This window comes from Colias philodice, chromosome 17 (genome assembly GCF_061535455.1).
Source record: "Colias philodice isolate Cphi_HAF_F1 chromosome 17, ilColPhil1 Martin Lab GWU primary, whole genome shotgun sequence".
NCBI lineage: Eukaryota > Metazoa > Arthropoda > Insecta > Lepidoptera > Pieridae > Colias > Colias philodice.
In genome coordinates this window covers 3,709,997-3,732,336 of record NC_143102.1, presented here as the reverse complement: position 1 = coordinate 3,732,336, position 22,340 = coordinate 3,709,997, and the positions used below count along the sequence as shown (strand labels likewise).

Genomic DNA, 22,340 nt, shown 5'->3' with positions numbered 1-22,340 from the left:
CCCCGATAAAGAAGTTTCACTTCAAAAAACTACATCAAAATCCATTGCGTAGTTCTAAAGATTTAATCATACAGGGATAACTATAGCGACAAAGAAAGCGACTTTGTTACATATTATTATGTTGTGATATTATAAAAATAAGTATACGTATGTGCTTTGGTTTTACTTTCTGTACTAATTTATTATCTTTGTTTTCTCTCTGTCCTGCTGTTATAAATAAAAAAAAATTTGAACAGAAATAAATAAAAATTGCTCTACTCTGGATGTCGCTGTCCGTTCCGGAACTTTTGTATGCATTTATCGGTGAATTACAACGTCGAGCCGTGCCAGTGAAAATATCCACTCATTCGCAAATATATACATATTTATATACAGTATAGTATAGCCAGTGCAATATGCTGAAAAAATATGTCGCTTTGTCGCTTTAACAATTTATATGAGCCTTATAAAGTCCAATAAAAATCGTTATTTCATAATGCGAGCTTGAAATATGTGCTTGTAAATTAAATATTAAACGTGGTTAAATTATAATCAAATGAAATGCATTTAAGTTTACCAAGCAATTCACTTTTTGTTTAGGAAATAGGAATATGAATAGGTTTTTTTTGTATTAGCAACATAGGTAGAGTTTCAACTAGGTGTCAACTAAGTGTCTCTGTTTCGCATATTATAAAAAAACATGCAATTGTTATAAACATCGATCATCATTCATAATATGATGTGATATGATCACGAAACATTGATAATGTAGATTAGTAATAGATATAGTTGCATCTCTGAACTAAGAAGATATCTATAGGTTCATAAGGATAGTATCTATTTATGTATATCGAATGGCCAATTATAGTGGTTATGTCAAAGTCTTAGTAGAATATATTATTATCTAATAGACATCAAATTACCTAAGTAATATAAATTATTTTTATTGAAGGTACATTAGATTAAGACGAGGCTCTAAAGTCTAAAATGAAACAGTCTATATTATGACGAAGCTAGCTCTAACTTGACTAAGTAACAAATACGCACAATATTTTTAGTGTAACTTTTCTTTCGCACATGTTAATAAGTAACCTATGTCTCTGGCTCAAACAATATAACTTCGATAACTTCAATATACCACAATTCGTAATGATCGGTAGAAAAGTATTACAACCAACTTAGTTTCAATAAAATTCATTTCTACGCTGCTACGCTTAAAAATAAAGTCCTAAAAGACAATATAATTTGGCTCCTACAGGCGCATTTTATCCGATCGAATTTATCCCATACAAAACGGATAAAAAGTGCAGGAAAAACGTAATAAAGAGGAACACCACGAATATAACGAAATTACCTCAGTAGGTGGGTGGGGCGGGCGAGTCGTTCATTAGCCTTGTTTGTACAAAGCTTTTGCAAAATGAATAGATTTATACGTCGGCTATTAAATCAACGCATGGCCCGCAAACACGCCTACCGTCTGTGTTTGTTGAGGTGCTAATTATATTTACTATAGCCAATAGGGCTTTGATTTTCTATTTACGAGGCTCTGCATTTTATTCAGAAATTCCCTGCTTTTCACAAGAAATTGAAGAAGAGACACTCAGACACAGATATAAATAATTGTTACGTATACTAGGAGCCACTGTCATTCACTTTGCTCCTGTCCTTTTCAAATGAATATATACATAGAAATATTCGTAGATATTCATTTGAAAATAAAGATTTGGTCAAATTGTGGCTTTTTTCTGAGATTTATTTCGACTATTAGATATGATAGTTTAAGTATCATAAGGTGAGTTATTCCTTGAAAAACTGTATTCTAATTTGTACTTTAAACATTTGTAGGTATATGTGAATTAAGTGATTCCCGCTTTACGTAACTTGCTAAATACCAAACTGGCCTGAGAATATTATAATATTATGTATGTACTGTAAAGAAATATGTTTTTCTTGCAAATTATTAAGCTTCATAGTTACTTAAAATTTGGTTTTTATGTTTTTCAGTATTAAAAGTACAGTGCGATAGTTCCACCTATACCTATAACTAAGGTTTCAGTTCCAGTCGAAAGCCTTGATGACGTGCAAAACATGAAAATCGAAACAGCCAACTTGATGTAGCAACTAGCAGCTATAAAATTGAAAACTATCGGGAGCAACAAGCATGCACGCACCGTGCAGTTGTTGATACGGCGAAATAGAAAAAACTAAAAAGAGTTGTGTAGTATTTTAACATGGAGCACCTCCAACTAACTGTACAGAACCACCGCAAACCCGAAAACCTACATCCGTCCGATTTTACGAAAATAAACAAACTGAATCGAGCCCAGGCTAAATCGATATCCTGAATGACTCGTCAAAACTTTTGTGATGTCTACCGGTCTACGTATGCCTGCGTATGCTAACTAATGCTCTTGCTGTAAATTACATTTCGTTGTTTCGTTGGCGATTTATTTTTATATTTTAAAATTAAAGCTTAATTCAGTTATAGGCGAATCTGTTGCCTATGCATCTGGTACGGCCGGATTGTAACTTTGATATAAAGATAATGTTTTAAAAAAATTATCAAAAAGTTTTAAGTCCAACTAACCTGCCGGACCCAAATAATAAGCAAAACTAAAATACGCAACACTTACTATTCTTTCTCAATATTTCGGCAGCGAACCTAATACGGCGTGCAAAGAAAAATATAACTTGCATTGTGATTCAGAAAAGCGTGATAACTCGAGGAGCCTTTTGGTGAATATATCCCCAAAACTGGGTTAGTAATACGACGCTCACAAAGCCAGCGATGAACAATACAATACATTCTGACATACCATTACATGGTGGATATAATTAGCCATGGTGTACGGATTTAGATTTTATTGTTGAGATAATTTTTGTGAATGCCTTGAATAAACATCTGTGCGAGATTTGCGATTTGACAGGCGAACGATCGCATTGAAATGTCATGTAGAAAACTGATACGCACACTAACAATGGACCCCAAAAAATGGTCAGCCGAATTTATACATCTTGATAAAATATTTTACTTTGGATAGGGTGTGGTAATTATGGAGTTTTAGCGATTTGTAAAATATATACTGTAACTGAATGAAATCTTTTTTTATTAAAAGTGTGTTCATTGATAACAATCTAGATGCATATGGTATGGATTTTTGGAAATATAATGACTATTGTTTTCTCGCCATGAAATGTTTAAATTTACCTAATAATGTTTTAAATCAATAGAAAATACAAACCTAAACATATTAAAATATTGACTACGAAACTACCTATCACCAATCCTATCACATGTTACTTCTGTACCAGAAACCAAATAATTATTTTTGCTAAGTTTATCGAACTCTATCTTAATATGTTCATTTACCTACTCTACAATACATGCAACCTGAATAAATACTTCTACAGAAATAAGAAAGACCACCCTCGTGGCCAGTGGTAAGCAACTTCACATAACCAATGTAGCATGCATAACCCCTTTTACTATTATTGTGATTTTGTCGTTTAATCTCATCTTAAAGCTCAATTGTGCATTATTAGTAGATTTTTTCTCTTAATCAAGTTTGAATGAATTGAATACTATTATTAGTAATTTTATGTGTTACAATTACTTTGAGTTCAGATGTAGAGCAGTCTTAACTATCATAAGCATACTTTTTAAACCATTGCTAATGAGATAACAGTATAAAACATATATATATAGAAAACTATGTTAGCTGAACCCATACCTTGGAGAAGTAGGTTGGAGTATAAAACCTAGGTCTTGGCTTTAGATAAAGCATCGAACATAAATATGAAGGTTTTTGCAATCTAAGCTGAGTAATAATACAGTTTTAACATTGTAAAGCGATTGTGTGTAATAATCTTTTTTCTATTGCCTATTAATGTAGATACGTTATTCAAATAATATTAATGAAAAGAGGTTTAAAATGTTTTACCTAATATCATTATTTTCTGTATACGACATACAGCTAGCCTACATAGATTGCATGATTGGTACCTATATTTTAATGCTCTACACCGTCAAGTTAACTTTGTCAAATTTATTAATATGTAGTCTCTCAACATTCAAATAAATGTATAAGAAGCTTCTTGAATAAATCCAACGTCATTTTAATTTTCATCCCAAAAAACGTTTAAATGAGCGTGTTCCGGCACGCGTCCGTCCGCCATCATGACCGTCGTCAAAATGACAGATTACGCGCATATCACTGTTATGCAACGCTGAACCAGACTACCGGACATTTATTAAAACCAGCGGCAATGAGTGTGAATAATGAATATATCGAAAATTTCAAATATCAAAAATTCAAATAAGCGGATTATACCGCTTCGATGGACACATAAATACCATAAATGCGTATAGAATGGTCGCATCCGGTTTTCAGATTGCATAATTCTTGAAGTTTTGAATGAAATGAGATAACAAAGAGTGCTTATGAAATGATACCGGTGTCATAATTGATAGGTGAAACATATCTTTACTGACTTCATCTTCATAGTTTCTTAAATGTAAACTTTTAACAAAATTCAAACTCAGAACAAAGTGGAATTTAAATATGTATTTTGATTGTTATACGAAATGTGAAGCGTGAAAAACGTGAGTATTAATAACTTCATCATAATTTTCCCAACGTTATTAATATTCGATAACCAAACCCTTTCTTCCACCGAATTGAAAAGCCCCAAACTCGGCGTACGCATCAGAAATAGCAAACAATAGAATTGTATCTCACAAAACTCAAAAACGTTTTCCGATTTGGGCTTCGTTATCCCGGCTATAAAGTCACAGCCTCTCTATGTACGGTTGATAGTTTTTTGACTTTTTTTTTCGCTAACCACAGGAAAATCTGATGGCTTTTTTTCCCAGTAACTATCTGCGCGTTGTGCGTCGCTTTTGATTCGGAATAGTCGCGATTGAATCAGAAAGTTTGCAATAAAGTTCCACGTTTCTAGGCTTCGCTGTTCGACAACATTCCTTGTCCGGTTATAATTTAATCGTGGTTTTCAATTGTTAGGAAGTATTTGTGTTGTTTCATATGTTAGAATGGTGATATGGATTAAAAAAGTTTAATAATAGAGCCTTGGAGATGAGCTTAGAATTAGAGTTAATATTGAATCATTATTAGGTTTCAAAGAAAATCTTATAGTTGTTATATACCTATACCTAAGTAATAAAAAATGTGATCAAATTAATGAATTCAAATTCGTATCTAATGTTCAAAATAAAAAGCACTACTTATAAAATTAATTGTGGCAAAACTTATATACATTTTTGCCTACCAAAAATATTCAAAATTTAAACAAACAAATGCTCCTGTACATTCCGAGAAATAACACATGAACCAAACTGAACCCAAGAAACAATCGATTATCTTTTCACGGGTTAATTAGGTATTCGGTTCGTACAAAAAGCTCGCCTGCCTTCTGCCGCCTAATGACGCTATAAACTTGAAATTATATGGTCTGTTGGTTCATCCGTTTGGACTGTGAAGCGTGTCGATATGTCAAATGTAAGATCAATCATTATCTTTAGATACTTTGAGTACAAACAATATAGTTATCTTCATGATAGAAAAGATTATTTTAAGTTAGTTTCATAATTCTACATAATATTAGGCATTAATTTAGGTTCAGAAATAAAAATGTGGATAAAATAAATGACTGTCGGTAAGAATGATATATAATTGTAATTAAACTCCAATACAGTTTTTTTTTATGTAAATATTTTTTTTGTAATTGTACTTTACAGCATATGTTTAAGTAGATATAAATATATTGGTATAGTTCCGCCTTCGTCTACTTCGTAGTCCGTAGTGGATCACAAAAATGTCTAGAAGCATTATAAGAAACAAATTGTTCAGCAGTTTAATTTTTCATAGACACAATATTCGCAATGATTAGCTACCATAATTCTAAATTTTCTATACGCACGCAAAAACTAAATTGTCCACTATCCGAACCTTTTAGAAAAGATTGGAATCAATTCCAAGTAAAAATATTGCGTTATCTTGAAAAATGTATAATAGGATCCCGCACGTTAACATAATGTCGGAACAAATGGCCCGAAGCAAAGCTGTCGCATATTGGAAGCGCCTCCGTCACAAAGTTGTTTTATCAGTGCCGATAACAGTGATCCCGTGTTCTGAGAGACGGATGAGAATTCACTCTTTTTGAACTGTTTCTTTGAACTGTTTTCTTTATAACGTGATACATTTGACCACTATTGTGACGTCACAAGTGTCATTTAGTCTGGGGCTCTATTATTGCTAAATTTCAGCTTATTTCAGCGTTGAAGTATGTCTATTCAGTGCTATTCTAATAATATTTGAATGGATTTAGGAAATAGACTTGAAGTCTCCGTTTTTGTAAAATGTTTTGAAGTTATTGTTTTGACCTCTACGTATAAAAACTAAAGACGTGGACGTATAGGTACAAGCTGCAAATATATTGCATAGATTAATAAATCTTCTTTAATTCAAATTGTCACGAAATGATTAAAACAATTAAGAAACTTAACTAATTTGCTCGAAGAATTAAAATTTAGGAACAATTTTAAGTAAAAAATAATCCCAATTCCAAATCAAGAAAGAAAAAAAACATGAAAAACAGTCATTATCTCTTACACTATAACCAGTCATTTCCCAAGCGATGCGACCGCGCTTCGCCCGCAGCGCTTTATGTGCTCCCTCGGGTGACATTCGAACACCTATCATATGGAATACTTTAGGATTTTTTAAGACATTATCTGCGTATTATTAAAAAATAATTATTCAAAATTATTAAAAATAATTTGAATAGACAGACCAACAAAAATAGAAATCTAACTAACTACATAATCCTAATCATAATCTATACTAATATTATAAAGAGGAAAGGTTTGTATGTATGTATGTATGTATGGTTTTCACGCATAAACTACTGGACCGATTTTGATGAAATTTGGCACAGATAATCTTTAGACCCTGAGAAAGAACATAGGCTACCTTTTATTGCGAAATATGTACCACGGGCGAAGCCGGGGCGGACCGCTAGTACTATATGGTATCTACTATTATAAAGGCGAAAGTTTGTATGTATGGATGTTTGTTACTCTTTCACGCAAATACTACTGAACCGATTACAATGAAATTAAGCACACATATAGAGGGTAACTTGGATTAACACATAGGATAGGTTTTATCCCGGAAATCCCACGGGAACGGGTTTTTCTTTGAAAACGCGGGCGAAGCCGCGGGCGGAAAGCTAGTATTTTATACTAAAGAGAAGGTTCCAAGGTTTTTTTATCAATTGTATAAGAGCAAAAATTGTGTTTACAGTAAATATTTGATCCACATATTTTCCGTACAATGTTTTTTTTGAAGTGAAACTTCTGTACAATACAATAATTTTACTTCATGGAGGAAGGCGACGATTTTGGTATCTTTGGATCTTGCCAAAGAAGTTTCACTTCTGACACGTGTGCACACACGCTCTTTTTTATATAGACAATAATTGTAGGAAAGACTGCTATTTTTTTCATAAAATGTTCTATCAGTTTATTACCTGTAGCCAGCTTTTGTTTCCATTACTTTTTGCATACCCATAAATCGATATACAATTATTGACATCACTTATTTCGCATCTCCAATTGTTGCTGATGGCAACCAAATATTATCGTTTCAAGGCATCAGCGGAAACATTCAATCACGCTGGCTTGTTCTGATAAGATTCGCTCCCAGATGGCGGGGGGTGTGGTGCGAGGGGTGGGGAAGCATTTGGCACGGGCAATTGACGCCACTGCAACTGATAGGATCGTACGCTGAGTTTGCAATAGTGTAAGAGAATGTGAAGGAAAACTGCTGGTTAGGTGACTACTAAGCAGTGTAAAGATACCAATCTATGGTGAAGCTCTGGAACGATCAGGCGTGGTGTTCGCGAACAAGACTTAGGACTCGAACAATTAAGACTTAGGAGACTTGGAAATTTTCAAGAGACGAATTAACAGGCACTTTCTAAGCGGACGTGACTTACCACCTTAGATCTCGTCACCACTTTCCATCAGGTGGGACTGGGGTCAAACGTCCACCTATCTACGAATAAAAAAAAAACTTCATGAAAACAGCCTGTAATTGCTTGAAAGATCGGTAGAGCAATTGCAACGGCAGCTAACATTAGATGATCCAGTAGTTATTTTACTTGCACTTAAATAAGATAATACAAGAGCTGAAATGTGTGTGTAAAAGTATAAACTTCTATATCCAGCTTTTCCTAACTTCCTCCTGTCCGTCCTTCCTCCAGTTTCCTTCTTGCAATGCCCCATAATATTATATTCACAAATAATGTTTGTGTCCATGTGCATAATATTTTATTTCGATTCTTTATTACAATTGAGATTTTATCTCCAGCTCTTACACTATTCGGTTTGAGTCAGCCGATACCGCACCACGACACCGCTTCCGATAAACGATACCAATACTTATTATTCTTCCAGGGTTTGCTTCTTTTGTACTCATTTATTTCACCTCCGCTCTATACGTTTTAACGAGATTTCGAAGAAAAGATCGGTGGTACCGAATATTGGATGTCATGATAGAATAAACAAGTTATCTAGAGCTATATTTATAGGTAATAATAATAGGTAAATTTCTGATGAATATTTCGCTTACATTATGAGGTAAAATTCATTAATATATATTTTTTCTGTTTAATATAGAAAATACAACCAATGTTACTATAATTATGTACTTACAATTTTTATTTTTCAAATATTTAATTAAAATATAATAAGGTATTTAAATTTTTAAACTACCTATTATATAGCTATATTATTTTAGAATCGCCTATGAAATTGCATTTGCTTAAGAAACAATCTACCTGAATATAGTTCGTGCCTACAAGCCTAACCCGATCAAACACAATAAAATAAATTGCATTTCACCAAATATATAAAGTAATCCACCAACTGTTTAACATACAGACAAACCGTTCAACCCGTTATTAATGAACCCTTAACAGCAGGTTGATAAACGCTGTTAATTGCTCACGGTTATAGCGCCAGCTGACTCTAATCTGGCAAAAAATATTCACCTGTTATTTGTAGTTAATTAGATAACATTTTATAGTATTGGGTTTGCTTCTTAGTTGATTCACATAATATCATCTCTCATGACGAACGATCTAGTATTCGGAGTATGTACCTAATAAATATTTGGATTCTCAATACTACAGTTAGTACCTAGTTCGTTCTTATTGTATTTCGTCGATATGTAGAGCAAACTAGAACGTAGAATATTTTGTACAACATAAAAAATAAGAATAATAAAGTTTTGTTTAATAAAATGGATAAGGCAGATCTTAATTCCGACATAGCAGCTTTTGATAATGAGCTTATTCTGATTTTTTTCGATTTCATACCAAAATTAATAACATGATGTAGGTAGTTAAGTTTTCCCAATACAATAGTATTATTTTGTTCAGAAAAGCTATCCATCTGTTTTCTAGAAAAGTCGAATTGGTACTTAAAATATTTTTTGTTACAAATCCTATTTCCGTTAGCCATAGATAAACAAATATCAGTTTTATTTGTTCTAAAGGCAAAATAAATGCGATCATTAGGTTAGCCACAGGAGATACGGTTTATGTCTTTATTGTATTTTTATTTGGATTGTAAAAAAGTGACGTGTGAGTCGATTCTACAGCTGACGCTTTGCTTAATGACGCGATAAGCTTTTATATTGGTGAAGAAAATATATTGGTTACTAGATGGAACGCGTGGCGTGGCCTGCGTTTTACATTCGGTTTGGTGTACCACTTATTTACTACTTACCAGATTATAAATTGTAAGGTTATCTAACAAAAAAAAACTATATTACATAATAAGAAAAAACTAAAAGCACAAAGAGCTTTTCACTTCCGGTATGCAGGCATATAGTTTCGACTTCCTTGACATAGGTAATGTGATCGAGTCCATGAGATAAATTTATTTGTGACGATTACAATTCAATGGTTTAGAGACATTTTCACAGAAAAAGTAAGTAAAATCATTAAAAACCACTCCGTTAAAGTACCTATCAAAAATTCTAAAAGCATTAAAAAACCCTGGATATCCTTTAACCTCTTAAAATGCATCCGTAAAAGAGATAGACTGCACATAGAAGCAAGGAAAAAGGAAAACAGAGATAATCCTATTATTCAAAAACGCTATAAAGACTACCGAAACTATTGCAATAACACTATACAAAACTTAAAAAACGCATATGAGAGGGGACTTTTAGAAAAATCTGAAGGTAGCAGTAAAAAGACTTGGGATGCAATTAAATATATCTGTAAGTTAAACAATAAAACATCGTCCAATTTTGACATTCTCAGCTCTGACCACAATCCTACGCGGGCTCTGAACAAAGTAAATGATCATTTCGTAAATATTGGTGAACAACTAGCTAAAGAAACGATGAAGCAAATCAATAAAACGGAGACGGAATTAGTTCAATTAGCTGCCAAATTAGATGAATCACATACAAACCCTGTTAAATCATTTTTTATAAACCCTACGAACGAGTCAGAAGTGAGTGACATAATTTCAAATCTGAAGAATGACTCCGCTCCCGGATGGGACGGAATAAATTGCCGTGTTGTCAAACTTGTTAAATCGGATCTTTCTGCACCCATTGCACACATCTGCAATCTCAGCATTTCCACTGGTAAAGTTCCCTCTCATATGAAATTAGCAAATGTTTGCCCAATACACAAAGGTGGAGATACTTCTACTTTAGCGAATTTCCGACCTATATCACTTTTAACGACAGTCTCCAAAATAATGGAAAAGCTAATAAATAAAAGATTGCTTAAATTCCTGGAACAAAATGAAATACTTTCAGTAAATCAGTACGGATTTCGTAATGGCAAGTCAACGGAGGATGCCGTCACAAATCTGGTAGATTTCATAACTATGAGACTTGACGGCGGGGAGAAATGTGTGGGCGTCTTCCTTGATCTTGCCAAAGCTTTTGACACGGTGTCCAGATCCATCCTGCTGCGAAAGTTGGAGTTGTTTGGCATTAGGGGTACTGCACTCGACTGGTTCACGTCATACCTATCCAACCGAGAACAAAGAGTCTGCTTAGGAGAATACCATAGCTCTCACGCTGCAATAAATTACGGTGTTCCCCAGGGCAGTGTCTTAAGCCCTACCCTCTTTCTTCTCTACGTAAATGGACTCTGTTCACTTAAACTTAACCAGGCAAAGATCTTTGCTTACGCAGATGATACCGCTGTGATTTTTCATGGCAGGTCTTGGAGGGAAGTATATAGCGCTGCAGAAACCGGAATGCAATCTGTTGCCAACTGGCTCCACCACAACTTGCTCAGCCTCAATATAGGTAAAACCAAACTTATGAATTTTAACATAAACAATAGGACCAATGCCCCGAAAGAATTATCCCTAACAATACATAGATGTGATAATAACACTACCAACTGCAAATGTACTGCTCTGGAAAATGTTACCTATATAAAGTATCTAGGTGTGATTATCGACAAACACCTTACCTGGAATATACAAACCGATTTAGTAAAGACACGTATCAGAAAATTAACCTACATTTTTAGAAAACTAAGACTAATTGCAGATATCAAAACGATCAAAATGACTTATTATGCACTCTGCCAATCTATCCTAAACTACTGTCTCATTTCTTGGGGTTCCGCCAAAAAATGTCATCTTATAAAAGTTGAGCGCGCGCAAAGAGCAATTCTTAAAATTATCTTTAAAAAGAATCTAAGATATCCAACCAAAGAATTATATCAAGAGGCTGGTATTCTAACGGTGCGTCAGTTATACATATTAGCAGTAATACTAAAATTTCATAAAATAGCTCCAAACACAATTATAACGAACGAGCGCTCTCGAAGAAATCCTACATGGAGGAAACATTGCTGTAATATGTCTTTTGGTAGCAGGGCTTTTATATTCATGGGACCTTACTTATACAACAAAATGAACAAATTACTAAATATCTTTCCTATGACCAAGTTCCGTTGTAAAAAATTTGTTACAAATTGGCTATATAATCTAAACTACTTAGAAACTGAAAACCTCGTTACCATAATTTCTTGATTAAAATATAAACTTAAACATTTACTGAATATTAAAATAAACATATCCACCCACACACATATACACGTACGCATATACACACACACACACTCTCAATACTTAAAATGGCAATTATTTGTTTAAAATATATATATACATATTTCTTTTTTTGTTGTTCTGTTATGTAATATGATGAAAGAGATTGAGCCTCACAACACAGGGGATCCTAGTGTGGGGTTCAATGCAACATATGTAACAATATTATGTAAAAATTTTTTGAAACAAATAAAGAAATTTTAATTTAATTTAATTTAATTTGAATTGTACTAAAAGACCTTATTTTCTTGTTTTGTTTCGTTGTCTAATCTGTGTGGATGTTATATAAGTTTACAATCAATCACATTCCACTTGCGACAGGATTGTACCCCGATTGCCAGTCAATTTTTACACTCAATTCATAGCTATCTGTACTAAGTAGGTTTTGTTTTATAATGTTAACGGATAGGTACCTACACAAATCGCATTTATACTAATAGTAGCATTTGAAGCATATACTTACACATTCCCCGGCTACCACTATAAAAAGTAAAAACATAATATTATGTACATTACGTCTTTACCATACATGGCCAATTAATCGTTTGGAACCAGTTGACCGGAGCGGTATGGTCACGATACATTAGCCCCAAGTACCATTGCGTCGGTTAAAATAATTGTGAGCGCCAATTGCCGATAATTTTTATGTTTTCCTCCCTAATGGTATGCCTACGTTTAAACAGTTTACGTTTGTATTGCTTAGTTTAGTTTACATGGCTTTTAATAATAATAAATATGAAAAACTGCTTGTACGGATATCTACACTAATATTATAAAGAGGAAAACTTTGTTTGTTTGTTTGTTTGATTGTAATGAATAGGCTCATAAACTAGTGGACCGATTTAAAAAATTCTTTCACCATTCGAAAGCTACATTATCCACGAGTAATATAGGATAGGTTTATCCCGGAAATTCCACGGGAACGGGAACTATGCGAGTTTTTCTTTGAAACCGCGGGCGGAGCCGCCGGCGGAAAGCTAGTGACGAATAATTCGAGTGTGTTGAGACCTTGTTGAGATGTTTGTTATTATTTCACGCAACATGTATTGAGACGATATTGTGACTGACTTATAAACACACATCCTAACAATCCTAAATAATATTACAAATGCGAAAGTAACTCGATCTGTATATACCTACCTATCTGTCTCTACTTCACGACTCAACCACTGAACGGATTTGAATACAATAGTGTACAGATATAGCTTGAGACCTGAGAAAAGACATAGGTTTTATCCTGGAAAACCCACGGGGAAAAGCTAATAGTGTAGGTAATAATTCATTTCGTATTGTGACATCATAATATTTACATTAAATATGAGATTACAAAAATTTTAATAAATTGAATCCGATTTAGGCTGTTTCAAAAAGAAATTACTGGTGTAAGAGTCGCCAGCTTTGTCTTTAAAGACAATCTGCAACCTACTATATTCACTTCTCTTAATCTTGTTACATCTAGCGTACATCTAGTATGATCCAGATCTAGTACATAAAAGTAATCTAGATAATTGAGAGGCACCTAAATAGACCGGGAGATACTGACACAAAATTTCGAGTCATTTGTAACAGGATGGCGGTTCTACAGGGTTCTTAGTACGCAATGACAAAAAGAAAAATGATGGTGTGAACGCTGGTACTGGCGGCTTAGTCGCGTGGGCGTTAGTCGAACTCGTTGGAAAATAGCGAAAGTCAAACGATTTGTAACAGTATGGCACTTATTTTTCCTGTAAGTTTGAGGATCAACGAATATAAATACAAAATTTCAAAGATCTAGGTATTGGAAATCTTCACTTATATAAATTAATAATAAATTTATTTTTCAAGTATGACAGCACTTTATCCCCCTACTAGAAGTATGGCAAATATAATAATGGTCACATTTTATCAAATACTCTCCAAAAAGCCAAATGCAATACTGGTACAAAAAGATAGGCGAAATAAAAAAATTTTGCAGATTTTCGGCGGTATGGCGACCATTTGGAATCGTCCGAAAAGTATGGCATGGCGATTTTCGTAAATGGCTGCACGACGATGGTTACCTGTGCAAAAGTTAGCTTGGTATAAATGGTTGAATAATTGTTTTTTTAAATCAACACATTCGCGTCGGTATGGCGGGCTGTAAGTCATACCGGAAAAGTATGGCATGACACTACCGCCTACTTCCTTTTTATGGGCTATCGGTAAATTCTAAAATTTTTGTGTTACAAATCGTTTGACTTTCGCTATTTTTCCGACGAGTTCGACTAACGCCCACGTGACTAACCCACCGGTACCAGCGTTCACACCATCATTTTTCTTTTTGTCATTGCGTACTAAGACCCCTGTAGAACCGCCATCCTGTTACAAATGACTCGAAATTTAGTGTCAGTATCTCCCGGTCTAAAAGGTGTAAAAGTGAAAGGCGTCCCATCGCACGCACGCAATGACACCACGGGGCGTCCGTCACTTGCCTGTGGGTCAATGTAGGGTTGTGTCTTGGAGAATTATATAAGTATGATTAGATAATAAAGACTTCAAATTTTATAAACCATAGGTCAATTGTACTTAGATTTTAAACCATATTGTACAGGTAAACGTAGGTATTATTCACAACAGTATCTTACGTAATAAGAATAGACTTTTTCCTTAATTATCATGGATATTTGAGCGTGATCCTTCTACAAGTTATTTTACTTCTGGGCTTGATACAATTTTAAATTTTCAAGATACAGTTTAAACTTTAAATACAAAAACAATTACGTAGGTATTAGATATAGTAGAAACGGGCTCTACATGGATATCAACCACTGACCAAAAAATCCTTGAATACCTAATTCATACCAGATCACTGTAAGTTTTCAAATTGAACATTATGACGTATGATGAAAAATTTTAACTTAAATTATATCTTCTCGCAGCTTTATCCTTGCTCTGACAGCCCTATAACCAAACGCACATCGGTTCCTCGGTTCCGTATTGTACGGAACCGGCGACTAGGGTTGTCGCAACCGCGCGTGAGCTTTGTGAACGGGAATCGGCGCGGAAACACATTTGATGTGTGACAACCCTCGCGGTAGATCAGTGACGTAAGAATGGTTTGTTTTGAAATAATTTTGTGTGACTATTGTAAAATTTTGACAAAATTAAATGAATAAATTTCGTTTCCTGTTAACGGAAAACGAGAAAAGTACCTACTTTAATAATTTAATGTTATTTTTTCAGCTATCAGAAGGTACTTTACCATGACTCAGTAACATAATTCTAAAAAATGAAATATTAAATAAAAATGCAATATTTCATTATAACAACAGTAATACATTTCATTAATCTATTATCCAGCCTTAAAAATACATAATTTTGGTATTGCTAACACAGTTTTTTTTATACAGTGAGTTTTTTACAGGATTTAGTGACAACGACTAGGTACGTAACTACTCAAAATATAAAACTGTACATACACTACTCTTATTTTCGGTGATAACAATAAACTAAAATCGACTCTACATACACATCAAAATTCCCGTTCACATTAAAACCTAGAATAAACATGCACCTACAGAGTACAGTGTATAGTGTTCATTTATCCGATAGTGCATTTTCATCAAGGCGCCATCAGCTAAGCCGTTTCCGCTCAGTGCTCCCATTGTCCTCCGCACCATTGTCTCGCTTCCGGCACTGTTTGCATCTCATAACATCGCTGGAACTTCACACTATGTTCACACGGTGAAAAGCCGCTTTCGGAACACTGCTTAAAGCAAGGTCGACTTGGTTGTTAGTTTTCTTGTGAATGACGCTTTTGGGATTACCAGTGTATGGAGATTGCAATTTGTGATTTTTTTTTCTGTACTAGTAAAAGGTTGGATATTTTCTTTCCTATATCATGTTAATTATACCTAGACAAGCTGACTTCTTATTTTTTCTAATAATAAATAAACATTGTCGACCCCATATTATTCTACACAATATTTTTTTGTAGAATTTTGAAAAACATGCTTTGTATTTATAACAAAGCATTATCTATAACGAGTTAAATACAGCTCTCATAGGTACATTCGATTAAATCAAACACTACGAGTTCAATCCCAAAAAAATCGACTAACGAGTTTAATAAAAGAACTAAGGGGAGGCCGGGACGAATTGTCCCCACAGTTAAAAAGCGCGGATATGAACATTTGTAGCAATAATACCCCGCAAGCCCGTGGGGTGCGCGGCTGCTGTTGAAAGAATGATACATCATCAGACCAATAATAAATCACACATGATTCAATTAGAAAATACGGTGGGCTAGAGAGAGAAACCGTTAGATTATGCCGCTCAAGTGAGTCATTTGTCGCGTAATTGACGTTTTGTGTTGCGTCATCAATCAAATCGAAATTGCTATCAATAGCGTAATTGTTATTTTGAGTATTAATTGTCTTTTATTTTATTTCAACTGAGAGGTGAACTCTGGCAAATTTTCTATTTATTTCAGAATAATTTAGATAATATTTAGGATAAATAAAAATTATACGAGTAAGCTATATAAAATTTCTCTAGAATTAGTTGCATTGTGAATATGAGTAAATGATATGTTTTATAACATGTAATAACCAGTATCTAAACAATAACAAACAAATTGATATATGTAATTTTCATTACAACCCAACGTACTACCTTATTCAACATTTTTAAAACATTTTGTAAACTAATAAAACAAACCAGAGTTATGACTAGAAACATATAGATGAACATTTTTCGAAAGTCAAACACGAGCAGTTTAACACATGAGCTTTCGGCGCAGTCAATAACTCATTGCCAAATGTAACGTGGGGTGGGCGGTTCACGTGCTAGTAATGAGCCTGGTCTCCCCTACGTACCGCTAGTATGAAATTTCACACATACGCGCGCTTTTCATTATTTTTAAAATTCGAACTTTTTTAGCACATATTATATAGGACGGGGAATGTGATTTTTCTTTCCATATCTGTATCTATCTACTAAGATATTACTTTCAAGTGAGTGACTTCATAGAATTTTATTTGTTCTAATCAATAAATATAGATTGCATTTAACAACAATTTAATTGCCTTTTTAGAGTTTTCGAAATTTCCGCCCGCGATTATGCGCGTTTTGTTTCACTGAATTAAAATAGTAGGTATATAATATTATCACTCTACACAAAAATCATACGATTCAATGACCCGCGGTACAACATGAAAGAAAGACAAACAAATAGATTTAAAGCACGCTTTTAAACTAAATTTAAAATAAATTAAATAAATAAATAATACATATTTCATTTATTAAGGAATGTATGTTAACATATTTTATATTAGAGACCACCTTTCAACAGATTTTGGTGAATTTGGAACATAATATTTGTTTCGTAATTCTACCTAAGCTCATCCATATAAATAAATAAATAAATAAATAAATATTATAGGACATTATTACACAAATCAACCTAGTCCCACAGTAAGCTCAATTAAGGCTTGTGTTGTGGGTACTAGGCGACGATAAATATAATATTTAATAAATACATATGTATATAGATAATAAAACCCAGACCCAAGAACAAATAATTGAGTTCATCACAAAAATATTTGCCCTGACCACGGATCGAACCCGGGACCGTCGGCTCAGTAGGCAGTTACTTTACCACTGCGCCAACCGCGTCGTCGCATATAGAAATTTTATTCTGACTCTTGGAATATAAAATTAATTGCTCTATAAAAACGGTTGAATCCATGAACATATGTTTGTACATTATTAGTATTTATTAATGCATTAGCGTTATAAACATAAATAAAAAAATCGTCACATTTGCTGCTCGATAGAGCAATGGAAAACGAAACCACTCAATGCAATTTAAAGCCCGGATTACCAATAAATGCATAAAATATTAATATATTAAACTTTGCATATATTTCATAATAAATTAATAATACATTTTGAAATTCAATAACTCTGAAAGTATCTTTGTTCCGCTAGAGCTCAATAAATCAGGTAAAAACCAAATATTGTGATCGGAAACATATTTGCAGATATTTTTTCGAGCAAAGAGTTTTCATACAAAAAGGCCTTTTTCATACAATACAGGAAGTATTACGTAATTATTATACAGAATGTACTTATATAACAATGTAACACTTAGCTAATACATCTCAATAGGAAAGCGTAGATGACCGCGGGCGCTTACCGGATTTACCCTTATTTGTACAATCCTTAACCGATCGCCATAGAGCTAGTTATATATAGACTGTACATTGATATAAAAATAGATATATATAGATATATAGGTATATAGGTATTTTTCTATTATAAATATAGATATATAGGTATTTTTCTTATACGTTTAAGTTTAAATCCGTAAATATTGAGAAGTCTTAATTATGGGCCGGTCTAGAAAATTATATATGTTTTAGTATTTGCATTAAGAAGTTATTTAAACACTAATTTGGATAAATATTCAAAATAATAAAGTATTTATACAATCATGGTAATGTTAAAACATTATGATAACCATTTGTGGAAAATTGTAGAGTTTTTCTGTTTAGATCTGGTTCTGAGTCACAGAACTGTAGAGTGTAGAATCTGCATCACTTTACCTTCCATTTAATCTTAATTTACATACGGATTATACACCTACCTATGATAATAGTTCAACCCAGTCTCTTACCGACTGGACCACAAGTAAGTTCTCCAATCTAAATCTACAATCGGGCTGTCTAAACATCACTAGCTCTACACAAAAACCGGAAAGGCATCTCAAACGTAAGTGGCCAATTATAGAGTTACATTTATTTTGGTCTTACCTTGAACGGAACCCTCAGTTTGGAAACATTGCACAAAGATCGAACAGCGGGATGTTTCACATCCAGGGTCTTGAAGCGTGATGGAGTGGTAACGTATTTAACTGTTAATGGGTTTGATGTAAACGCAATCATTCTACAATACCATTAAAAGTTCAGGCTTTTGTGCTTTCTTCTGTGTGCATACTCGAAATGCAACGAGTTGGTAAGGTACTTACTTAATGCATTGAAGTATTCGATATATTTATAATAGAGTAATTTTAGTTATTTAGAACTAAACTATAAAAAAATTAATTATTAGGTTCAAATATTTTGCATCATGATTAAGGCAATCGTTTTAATCAGTGGCATTGAATGAAAGATGGTTAACTGGATGACTGACATGATAGCGATTTACTTTTATCCTTATAAGACTATTTCATCACCCACTATGCTAAGCGACAAATAAAAGTATTATATCTAAATTAAAAAAATAGCATACTATCAATTATCATGTCTGAAACAAACCCATCAAATCTCAATAACTTCGCCTATTATTTTTCTCCTCTCTATTTTATTGGTGCAGAAAAAAAATGTTCAAGCCTTCATTAATTGTTTTAAATAATTTTAAGGTTTCGATAGTTTTACAGATAATCATATCAATCCTAAAATTTACATAAATGATGCAATTAATAATTATTCTTATTACCTAAGTTCTTTATACATAAATTCTAGTCTCTCAATTGTAGCCACATTCTAATAAAGAAGAGTAAATCAATTCATCTATCTACCCAGATCTTAGAGCAGTTGGTTTAATGCTCTAAGACCTAGATATATTTTGCTTTCTCGAAAGAAAACTGTGCTGCATAATATGTAGGTAGGTAACTATGGCATGTGAAATCAAAGCATTCCAAATATTATCATGTGCATGTTTGCATGCTTTAATGAATAGATATTAGAAATAAAACACTTTATATCCAAAAAACTCTTTATTTCTAAATATTTACAATCAAAAACAATATTAAAAAAACATACAATAACACATTAAGTTTACACAACAAAGAATTAAACATTTAAAAAATACGACCTTATTGTACCTGACCTGATCACTTCAGTGGACTGTTTCTTTACTAAATAAGTATCGTATACCTAATGCTTATTAGGAAAATGTTTTCGTTTCATCGTTACAGAAGTTATTTATGTTTTTTTATAACAATCACTAACCGAGTGTTTATTGTAGGTATTGGATTACCAGTTATAGTTATTCATAATATATTTTCTATTGTTAACCCTCCGTGCACCATGTGGGGTTTAATACACCCCAGCCATACAAAAAATCTTTGTATCTTTTCCAAACATTGTGCGAAAGTCTTGAAACCTCGTGTAGCTGGAGTTGCGACCTTGCCAGACCTCTTAGCGACATTGGTTTAGTAATAGCGTCGCAGACGCGGTAAACGGACGCCGTCAAAGTGCAGCTGGGTGTCAGAAACCCCACGTAGTTCGGGACGTCCACTAAAAGGTGAGCAGTATGGTGTGATAAAATACGACTATTTTTATATAAATATTTATTTAGTTTGTTTTATTATTATTTAAAATTATCTGAAATTGTTTCTAGGGCTCATTATGGCTCATCACAGCAATGAAAATGCAATAATATCCGCACTTATGGAAGAAAATGATAGCGATACGGATGAGCTGTTTCTACCTGGAAGTGAAGATGACTCGGATCACTTGAGCATTTAGTCTGAAAGTGAAAGTGAAGAGGATGTACAGGATATTAATTTTTAAGCTATTGCATAGCTTCTATCGCGGGCTTTGAGCGTGGGGACCGAATCCAGAAATTCCGTAACGAAAAACCTCACGCTCCCCACTCCGACGGGCACGGAGGTGTGGTTTGAAGGCATAGCATGCAATATCTTTACCGCGGCAGTCCCCGAGTGCCACACGTATTTTTTTTTCTTAAAGTCTTACCGAACCGAACATAGTCTTATTTTAGTTGGTAAAAAGTACTATTTCTGTTACATAGCCTAAAGATATAATAAATGTTTATAATATTTGATAAATTTATTTTATTTTTAACCTCTTATAGTCAAGGGATAATAATAATATACACATTATAAAATTTACAATAAATACTAGCTATAAAAACGTGGAAAGATTATTGGGTCCAGGAAACCCCACGTAGTGCAGGACGTAACTTTTATCCACGTGGTTCACGGAGGGTTAAAACAAAAAATGAACGTTTCAAAATTCAAAGAGCAAATCAATACCACAGTCAATGAATTTATTTTAGTCACGCATTTAAAAATAGAAAATATGGAGATATACCGAAAGCTCGAAACTGGTTTTAATAGAAAAACAAGTTGGCATTTGTGTTCTTATTTAACTAGACAAAATTATTAATATTTGTTTACTGGTCGAGTACATTTTGAAAATGAATGTATTTATGTAAAAGTAGGTATCTAATACAATAACTAGTCATGAAGTTCAAAATTAAAAGCTCTGTCAAATACGTCGCTTGTTGCGATGCCGCATATTATATACACTGTATATTGCTAGCTTTCCGTCCGCGGCTTCGCCCGCTTTGTCTAAGACATAATAAATTATATACTAAAACCTTCCTCTTGAATCACTCTATCTATTAAAAAAACCGCATCAAAATCCGTTGCGTAGTTTTAAAGATTTAAGCATACATAGGGACATAGGGAAAGAGAAAGCGAATTTGTTTTATATTATGTAGTGATAAGTAACCTACGTAGACTGAATTTAAGTACAACTATGGTAACAATTTAAGGTACAGTAGGATATCTCTAATTCTTAACTCCTAGTTCTTCCTAACCTAGCTGAAAAAAACATAAAATAAATTATTTTATCACTTTACAGCGTAATTTAATTTAAAAACACTATAAAACCAAAAAGTAAGCATTACAAAATCGCCGAAACTTTATAGTTTTATGCACCTCAAAGCGATAAGAAAAACCGCATAAACTCAAGCAATAAGTCATAAAAATTAGAAAGTCTGACGGTAGATGAGTCGTTCTCACAGAGTCGTAAAAGTATGTCTCTCAATTACTGCAATAAAAATAATATTGTAGGCAAACATAGACCTTTGAGCATCGAGCCGACAGCTACCGATCGGTTTGTGCAACCCTCCCTGTAACAATGCGTTTGCGCACAAAAAGCGAACTCCTTCAAAGATATTCCTTTATTTTGGCCCAAACATTGGCATTGGGGCATTGTACTAGCTTTTGTTTGCTATTTACCGACTTTTCGGTTGTTACATTGAAGGGAATAGAGAATGCCGCGTATGAAAAAAATGTGGCTTTCGATCTGTTTCTATGAAAAGACGGATCAGTTGACGACTTAATTTGTACGTTATTTAAATAGACTTATAATTTCGGTCTTGAAGCAAATGGATCTTCATTCTTTTGTAAATT

At 33.5% G+C, this 22,340-nt stretch overlaps 1 long non-coding RNA gene across 1 annotated transcript; it reads left to right on the top strand.

Moving 5' to 3' along the window:
- The first annotated feature begins 20,194 nt into the window (after positions 1–20,194).
- On the top strand, positions 20,195–20,966 carry LOC149480973 (uncharacterized). The gene is made up of 2 exons (XR_016316955.1): positions 20,195–20,422; positions 20,519–20,966. It is a non-coding gene; the product is annotated as an uncharacterized LOC149480973 (long non-coding RNA).
- Positions 20,967–22,340: the final 1,374 nt, after the last annotated feature.